Source organism: Bos javanicus, chromosome 12, assembly GCF_032452875.1.
Source record: "Bos javanicus breed banteng chromosome 12, ARS-OSU_banteng_1.0, whole genome shotgun sequence".
Taxonomy (NCBI): Eukaryota; Metazoa; Chordata; class Mammalia; order Artiodactyla; family Bovidae; genus Bos; species Bos javanicus.
The window spans coordinates 56,345,383-56,353,716 of record NC_083879.1 but is presented as its reverse complement, the minus strand read 5'-3'; the positions used below and the strand labels follow the sequence as shown (position 1 = coordinate 56,353,716).

The 8,334-nt window shown below is 36.0% G+C and overlaps 1 pseudogene; it reads left to right on the top strand.

Annotated features, from left to right (window-relative positions):
* The first annotated feature begins 5,495 nt into the window (after positions 1–5,495).
* On the top strand, positions 5,496–7,874 carry LOC133258032 (T-complex protein 1 subunit zeta-like; annotated as a pseudogene).
* Positions 7,875–8,334: the final 460 nt, after the last annotated feature.

The following is an 8,334-nucleotide window of genomic DNA, read 5'->3' as shown; positions in this document are numbered from 1 at the left end:
AGGTTTTGACCAGATAGAGCAGTGTCTTCACAGAGTGCATTGCTACAGAACTAGAGGCCATAGAAAAATAAAATAAATTTTCAGCTTTAAGAAGATAAATGTCCCTATGAGGCTCTTAAACACACTATTTCATGTATTTTTCCTTGTCTTATTCCCTGTATAATATGAATATTATATTAATAGCTACAGGGTTCTAAATGTATCATGCAGGGTAAGGATACAAACTCTAAAGAATGAAAAATACAGGAATTAAAGAAAACAATATATTTAATTCATTTTTCTATTACAATATTGCTTTGCTCAGTTTCATTAAAACTCAAGCCATGCTTCTAGCTATAGGCCAAAGACAATATTATTTATTTAAATATGCCAATATGTCATTTAAATAAAATTGTTCTGAAGATTTAATGCATACCTTGGCCTGTTTACAAGAATAAATTCTTTTTTAAGCTATAGTTGCAGGGCTGTTAGGTACAAAGTAAGTGATTTTCAAATTAAAATACATTATAATATTGCAGCATGCTATTAAGGAAGGTGATTACATATGTATCCATATTTAAGCCATTACATAAAATTTTATTTTAGAGTTCATGTCATGGATTTCAAGGATTAATACAGTTGTCAGTAACAATTGCATTTGATATTTCAGGAAATTCATCCCCCTGTGTATTTCTGTGCATACCTTTTTCATTTAAATCTCTGGCGCATTAAAACAAAAATATGGTATATTTACGTAATAAGAGGTTAGTACTCAAAAGCAACTGTCAAATACTAAACACATGGAACAATTTAAGTGTACTTCAAGATTTTTACTTTCTATATGGGTATCTATCCTTCTAGCTTTGTCTACTTTCTTCAAAGTATATGGGTGAGTGCCCTGACAGTTTCTTAAAAACACAATTCTTGAAGATTTCAAATAGTTGTAAGTTGAAGTTCATGAATTCTTATAAACTATCAGAGTTACAACATCATATGAATGGCTTTTGTCAATTTTATTTCTTTTGTGCCTTGATCAGTCTGGATCAAGAATTTTTTTGTAGATTTATCTACAACAAATTTAAAACAGAGCTTTTTTTTTTTTTAACAGATTTCATGACCATCTTAAAGATTTCAAATAGTTGTAAGTTGAAGTTCATGAATTCTTATAAACGGTCAGAGTTACATCATCATATGAATGGCTTCTGTCAATTTTATTTCTTTTGTGCCTTGATCAGTATGGATCAAGAATTTTTTTTTGATATTTATCTAAAACAAACTTAAAACAGAGCTTTTTTTTTAACAGATTTCATGACCATCTTAATTTCTTTTATACAACTTTATTAATAAAGGCATGCATTTTTAAAGTTACTAAGTATAATCTTAATTTGGGGTACAAAACAGAAAACAACCAAAACAACCCAAAAAACACTTCCTACCCAAATCTACCTAATTTTATGTTAGAAAAATTAACTCTTCTCTTGTGTAGTACTTCAAAAGCCAACTTTTGAAGTAAGTCTTCCTCCTTCAATCTAAAGGATTATTTAAGAGAAAATGGAATGAGAATGAAATTCAGTGATGAGTAATCTAAAGTGTAGGTGTGAAAGAATACCATTCTGAGAGAAGTACTACCTTTGAGGGAGCTAGAGTGGAAATAAGACAATTTATTCAAATACGCAATATCTAGGTAATTAAATCTAAAATGTATACGTTCTATATTTTTTCATCATTAAATCAAGACCATTTATTTACAGGTCCTTCAAAGTGTTTATTTTCTCTGTGTTGACTGAGAATGCAACTTTTTAAGAGAAGGGAGCAAAGGCTAAGATGTCTGAGAATTCAAGCTTTGAGGTTTTATAAGTTCAGTATACACTCAGTCATGTATGACTCTTTGCAACTCCATGTACTGTAGCCTGCCAGGTTCCTGTGTCCATGAAATTCTCCAGGCAAGAATACTGTAGTGGGTATCCATTCCCTTCTCCAGGGGATCTTCCCAACCCAGGGATTGAACCCGGGTCTCCTCCATTGTAGGCAGATTCTTTACCATCTGAGCCCTTGGGGTTCCATAATGAAGGTTAAAACATTCAGTAGAATAGTAGGACCAGAACCCTTAGTTACAACTGAGGACAAAACGATAACCAAATAAGAAACAAGAAGATATTTCTCATTAGGTAGCTAAATCTTCCAGTGAAAGATGATAGCAGAAGATGTTATATTTGAATAAATTATTCAGAAAACTTGTTCCTTTTTCTCTGGTAGACCAATTTCTTTGTTTCTTTTATATCTTCTTCAGTTGATTTTAAGGTTTTTACTCTGAGGTGCCTAGCATGAATACAGTGCTCTGAAAGGTTTCAGATGACACATTGTACTTGATTGACACTTTCCTCAAAGTTACCTACTTATCCATGTAACTACTAGTCTCACACTTATTGGTACAAACTGGCTTCAAACTCAGAGCCATTAAAGCCAAGGACTATGTTTTAAGCATCACTCTATTGTTGGGACATCTCAGGCCCTAAGATGCATCAAATGGGGGAACATAGAGTCTATTCACTTTTTTTGTAGTTTAGCTTATTGAAGTATAGGGGATTCTCAGGTGGCGCTAGTGGTAAAGAATTCACCTGCCAATGCAGATAGAAGTAAGAGACACACTCAGTCCCTGAGTACAGAAGATCTCCTGGAGGAGGGCACGGCAACACACTCCAGTATTCGTGCCTGGAGAATCCAATGGACAGAGGAACCTTGGCAGGCTACAGTCCATAGGGTTGCCGAGTCAGACACAGCTGCAGCGACTTAACAGGCACATTGAAGTATAGTTGATTTACACTGTTGTGTTAATTTCTGCTTACGGCAAAATGATTCAGTTGTATATATATTATTTTATATATATAAATATATATATATATATATTATTTTACATAATGCATTGTCATAGGATATTGAATATAGCTCCCTGTGCTATATGGTAGGACCTTGTTGTTTATCCATACTAATATAATAGTTTGCATCTGTTTTTCCCAAATTCCTAATCCTTCCTTCTTCCCTCTCCCTCCTCCTTGGTAACCAGAAGTCTGTTCTCTGTCTATGAGTCTGCTTCTGCTTCATACGTAAGTTCTTTTGTGTCATATTTTTAGATTCCACATATAAGTATTATCATATGGTGTATGTCTTTCTCTTTCTGACTGATTTCACTTAGTGTGGTAATTTCTAGATCCAGTCATAGTACTGCAAATGGCATTATTTCATTCTCTTGTTATAGCTAAGTATATTCACCTTTGTTCCTACTTTTCCACCCAGGAAATTTTTTATTTTCTTATATTCTATGCTATTTTTAGAGTCCTTGAAGTGTCCCAGATGCTCAAGGATATCCTGTATGCTAAACTGGAGCATTCCCTTTGCATTTTATTGGATATCACCACCTCTGTTGTATACTATCATATTTTGTCACCTAGATTCTTATAGATATCATGTCCAGCACTTGTGAAAGAACAGAATCTGCCATTAGGCATCTTATCTCCCCCAGATACTGCCAACACTAAAATAAGAATCCTACCTAGAAATACCAGAGCAGACACAAGCTCCTGTAAAGCAAAGCTTGCATCTTACTAACTGGATGTCCATAGTGTCTAGATCTATTCCTCCCTATAAAACCCATGATCCTTAATACATAGTAGGTTATCAAGAAAGACAAGAGTAATCATCTAGCCATTTCCACAACATAAATATGATAGATTTGGCAACATTTCCTAATCATCTTATCTTCCTATGGAAGATTAACTTCTTATAACATTTAGAACTTGCTAATTAAATGAGTCCAAGGAATACCTTCTGACAGTTTAGAAGGTTAAACATTAGATCAGCATTTTCAAAATTGATGTTGGTTTGATACATGATAATAACTGCCAGAAATCCATTTGATAGAAGGACATAGTTGTCATTTAAAAATATTATTTGATGAAATATGTTTGTGAAGTACTCTATTATTGTGTATCTCCCTCCTGAATATTCAAAGGGAACATGAATAAAACAACAAATTTAAGATTTCCTACACCAAAAACATCTACTGACTTTTAACACAGCATTTCTAACATTTATTTGAGTATGGAAGATATTTTGAGTCATTGTTTCATAGAATGGGTATTGGCGCATTCAGGCTTAAAATGATAGTGAATATGCTTAAAAATGGCTGGTGTCAATAGAAAACATTGAATCAAAATTATACAATTTCTCCATATAACCCAGGGAAAGGTAATGATTCATATTATAATTTTCTAAAGCTTACAAATGTAACAAAAAGGCTCTCTCCATAAAAGTGAAGAATTATAAAGAACTGTGTATGTCTTGTAGAAGAAAAAAGCATAAAGAGAAATAAATGTCAAGGTACATTTAATACAGATCTTTGCCCCTATTGGTTGTTTGAAAACATACATTTCATCTGAATACTCTTTTCTAAAAAGGAGAACAATATACAAAAAAAGCAGGTGGTAAATCGACTGCCTTAGCATTTACAGGAGGATAAGGAGAATATACAGACTTTTATTAGATTTTTTTAGAGCAACACTGAAGATGGATGAAAACTGTGAAAAAAAGACTAGGGGCCAAGAAAGAACAGAAAATTATTTTGTTTTTGTCAAAAGAGTGGGATAGAAAATGGAATCAGTAGTAGATACCTGGAGAGTTAGTGAAGCTCAGGTCATGTAAAGTCTTGTTTGCCATCCAGAGGTACTTGTTCTTCATTGTCAAGGTCTTGGGAAGAAACTCAGGGGTTAGTAGAAGGACTTGATGATATTGATTTGTAGAAAACTCACACTGAAAGCATAAAACTTCAGTGAACAAAGGTAACCACTGAGACAGGAACTGTGATTTGAGTGAGCCTGAGGTATAGTTAAAGTGACCAGTTGTGAGGCTTGAGGAATAGGAGGGTAGTCTCAGATCTGGCCTAGTGACTGGAGGATAGTACTATTGATGAAGATAGAGTTAGGATGCAGAACATGTATAAGGTGAGTGGGGAATAGTGATATCCAGTAAGGTCAGGGAGAGATTTTAGTAGCTTGTTAAAAATACAGATATGACCCACCACCAGATATATGTGAATATCTAGACAGCAAGGTGAGGAATATAGGGTGCAGATACACTTTTAAGAATAACTGATGCATAAGCAGCATGTGATTGCATAGATAAAAAGTACTAGCAGAGACAGATGGTGATATTACAAAGGAACCATCACAGAGAGAAGAACCAGAGGATAAAGATATCAAGCATAGAGAAGCATTATAGAAAGTGTATTATGAAGCTACCTCAGCCAAGACATAGTATAAGATCAATTCAGCACAGAGTCGGACACGACTTAAGCAACTTGGCAGCAGCAGCAGCAGCTGAATTTGGCAATTAGAAACTCACTGACACTTTTATAAAGAATTCTGAATTTGCAGTAAAGAAAAAGTAAGTTGTTGGTCACACTGAACTGCCTCAGGGCTTTCCATATGCTAGGACATTTATCTTCCTCTGCTGGGTCAGCTATGGGGGCTGTGAAAATCCTAAACCCCAAGGCCAAGGTGGCCTGAGCCCAAGCAGCATTGGTGGTCAATATCAGTGCAGTGCAGGGGTTCAAGGGATATAGGACGTGCTGAGGATCAACTTGGAACCTAAGGGCACCATGAAGATGCTTGCTTCTGGTGCTGGAGACATCAAGCTACTAAAGATGGAAATGTGCTTCTTCATAAATTGCAAATTCAACACCTGACAACCTCCTTAACAGCTAAAGTGACAACAGTCCAGGATGACAAAACTTTGGATGGTATACTGCCAGTGTCCTAATCATTAGAGAGCTCCTAAAGCACATGGCAGAAAGTGAAGAGGAACTAAAAAGCCTCTTGATGAAAGTGAAAGAGGAGAGTGAAAACGTTGGCTTAAAGCTCAACATTCAGAAAATGAGAATCATGGAATCTGGTCCCATCACTTCATGGGAAACAGATGGGGAAACAGTGGAAACAGTGTCAGACTTTTCTTGGGAGGGCTCCCAAATCACTACAGATGGTGATTGCAGCCGTGAAATTAAAAGATGCTTACTCCTTGAAAGGAAAGTTATGACCAACCTAGATAGCATATTCAAAAGCAGAGACATTACTTTGCCAACACAGGTCAGTCTAGTCAAGACCATGGTTTTTCCAGTGGTCATGTATGGATGTGAGACTTGGCCTGTGAAGAAAGCTGAAAACCAAAGAATTGATGCTTTTGAACTGTGGTGCTGGAGAAGTCTCTTGAGAGTCCCTTGGACTGCAAGGAGATCCAACCAGTCCATCCTAAAGGACATCAGTCCTGGGTGTTCATTGGAAGGAATGATGCTAAAGCTGAAACTCCAGTACTTTGGCCACCTCATGCGAAGAGTTGCCTCATTGGAAAAGACTCTGATGCTGGGAGGGATTAGGGACAGGAGGAGAAGGGGATGACAGAGGATGAGATGGCTGGATGGCATCACCGACTCGATGGACATGAGTTTGAGTGAACTCTGGGAGTTGGTGATGGACAGGGAGGCTTGGCTTGCTGCAATTCATGGGGTCGCAAAGAGTCGGACACAACTGAGCAACTGAACTGAACTGAACTGAAAGCACATGGCTCTCTACATGTTTGAAGATCTTCATCCCAGAATAATTACAAAAGTATTTGAAGCTTCAAAGGAAATGCACTTCAGTTTTTGGAACAAAGTAAACAAAGAGATGGACAAGGAAACACTTATAGATAGATGTGCCCTGAATATCTCTATGAACTAAAATTCATGCTGAACTTGCTGATATTTTAACAGAGGCTACAGTGAACTCTATTTTGGGCATAAAAAGAAAAGATGAACCTATTGACCTCATCATGGTTGAGATCATGGGGATGAAACATAAACCTGAAACCAATCCAGGCTTAATCAGAGGTCTTGTTTTGGACTATGGGGCACAGCATCCTGATATGAAAAAGATAGTAAAAGAGGTGTACATCCTCAGATACAATGTGGTGTTATTAGAATATGATAAAAAAGAGGTGAATTCTGTTTTGTTTTGCTTTGTTTTTTTAAACAAGAGTAGAGAGGAGGAGGAGTAACTAGTAAGAGCTAAAACAAAATTCACTGAAGACAGAGTCAAAAAATAATAGACCCGAAAAAGAAAGTCTGTAGTGATTCGTATAAAGAATTTGCTGTTCTTCGTTGAAAGGAAATTGTTACCATTTTCTTAGATGCTTTTGAAAAGAGGCAGACTAGATCTGAGAAGAGCTAAAAGGAGAAATATGGAAAGGCTGACTCTTGCTTATGGTGGGCTAGCCCTAAATTTTCTTGGTGGTCCAAATCCTGATTGTTTGGATGTGCAGGACTTGTCTATGAATATCCATCAGAAGAAAAGAAGTTCACCTTTGTTGAGAAATTAAACAGTCATTGTCCTCTCATATTATTGATCAAAGGACCAAATACGCACACACTGACTCAAATCAAAGGTGCAATCATAAATGGCTTGAGTGCTAATAAAAATGCTATTGATGATGTCTTTGTAATCCCAGGCCTGGTGGAGTGGATAAGGCAATGGCAGAAGTCTTGATTAAATACAAGCCCAGTATAAAAGTCAGGACCCAACTTGGAATGCATTTACTGATGCCTTGCTCATTATCCCCAAATTCTTGTTCAGCATTCTGGTTTTAAACCTTTGGAAACATTAGTTAAAATTCAAGCAGAACATTCGGAATCAGGTCTACTTGTGGATGTGGACTTGAACACAGGTGAGCCAGTGGTAGCAGAAGAAGTAGACATATGGGATAGCTATTTTGTGTAGAAACAGCTTCTTCACTTCTGCACTGTTATTGCCACCAACATTCTCCTGATTAATGAGATCATGAGAGGTGAAACGAATTCTCTAAAACACTGATCTGAAGCTTCCCTTGTATCATGTGAATCGTGAGGACTCTACAGAATGATCTAAGAATATAGCTACAGAATTTTTGTTCAAGCTTCAAAGAATTTTCAAAGTATTTTATTTTCTTTTTACATATAAAAAAGGTGAGAACTCTGGTACTTATTCAGATTCTGAAGTTCTAAAATTATAATCACAGTATTTTTGAAATTGCCCTGCAGTGCACACACATACAGGGCCATAAATTACCAAAAAAACAGGATGTTTTGCTTTAGCTTCCCTAATAGAAACATACATGTTAGATAAGCATATGTTATCTACCTTGTTATTAAATTTTCCTTGAAAAACACAAAGAAAAAGAAAAGAAAACTTAAGTTGCCATAAATTTAGATGTTCCAGATAAGTACTTTTTCTAGAAATTCTCTTGTTGAGCTTTCTCTGGAATTAACTAAAATTTAGTTTCAGATAAGAGGGA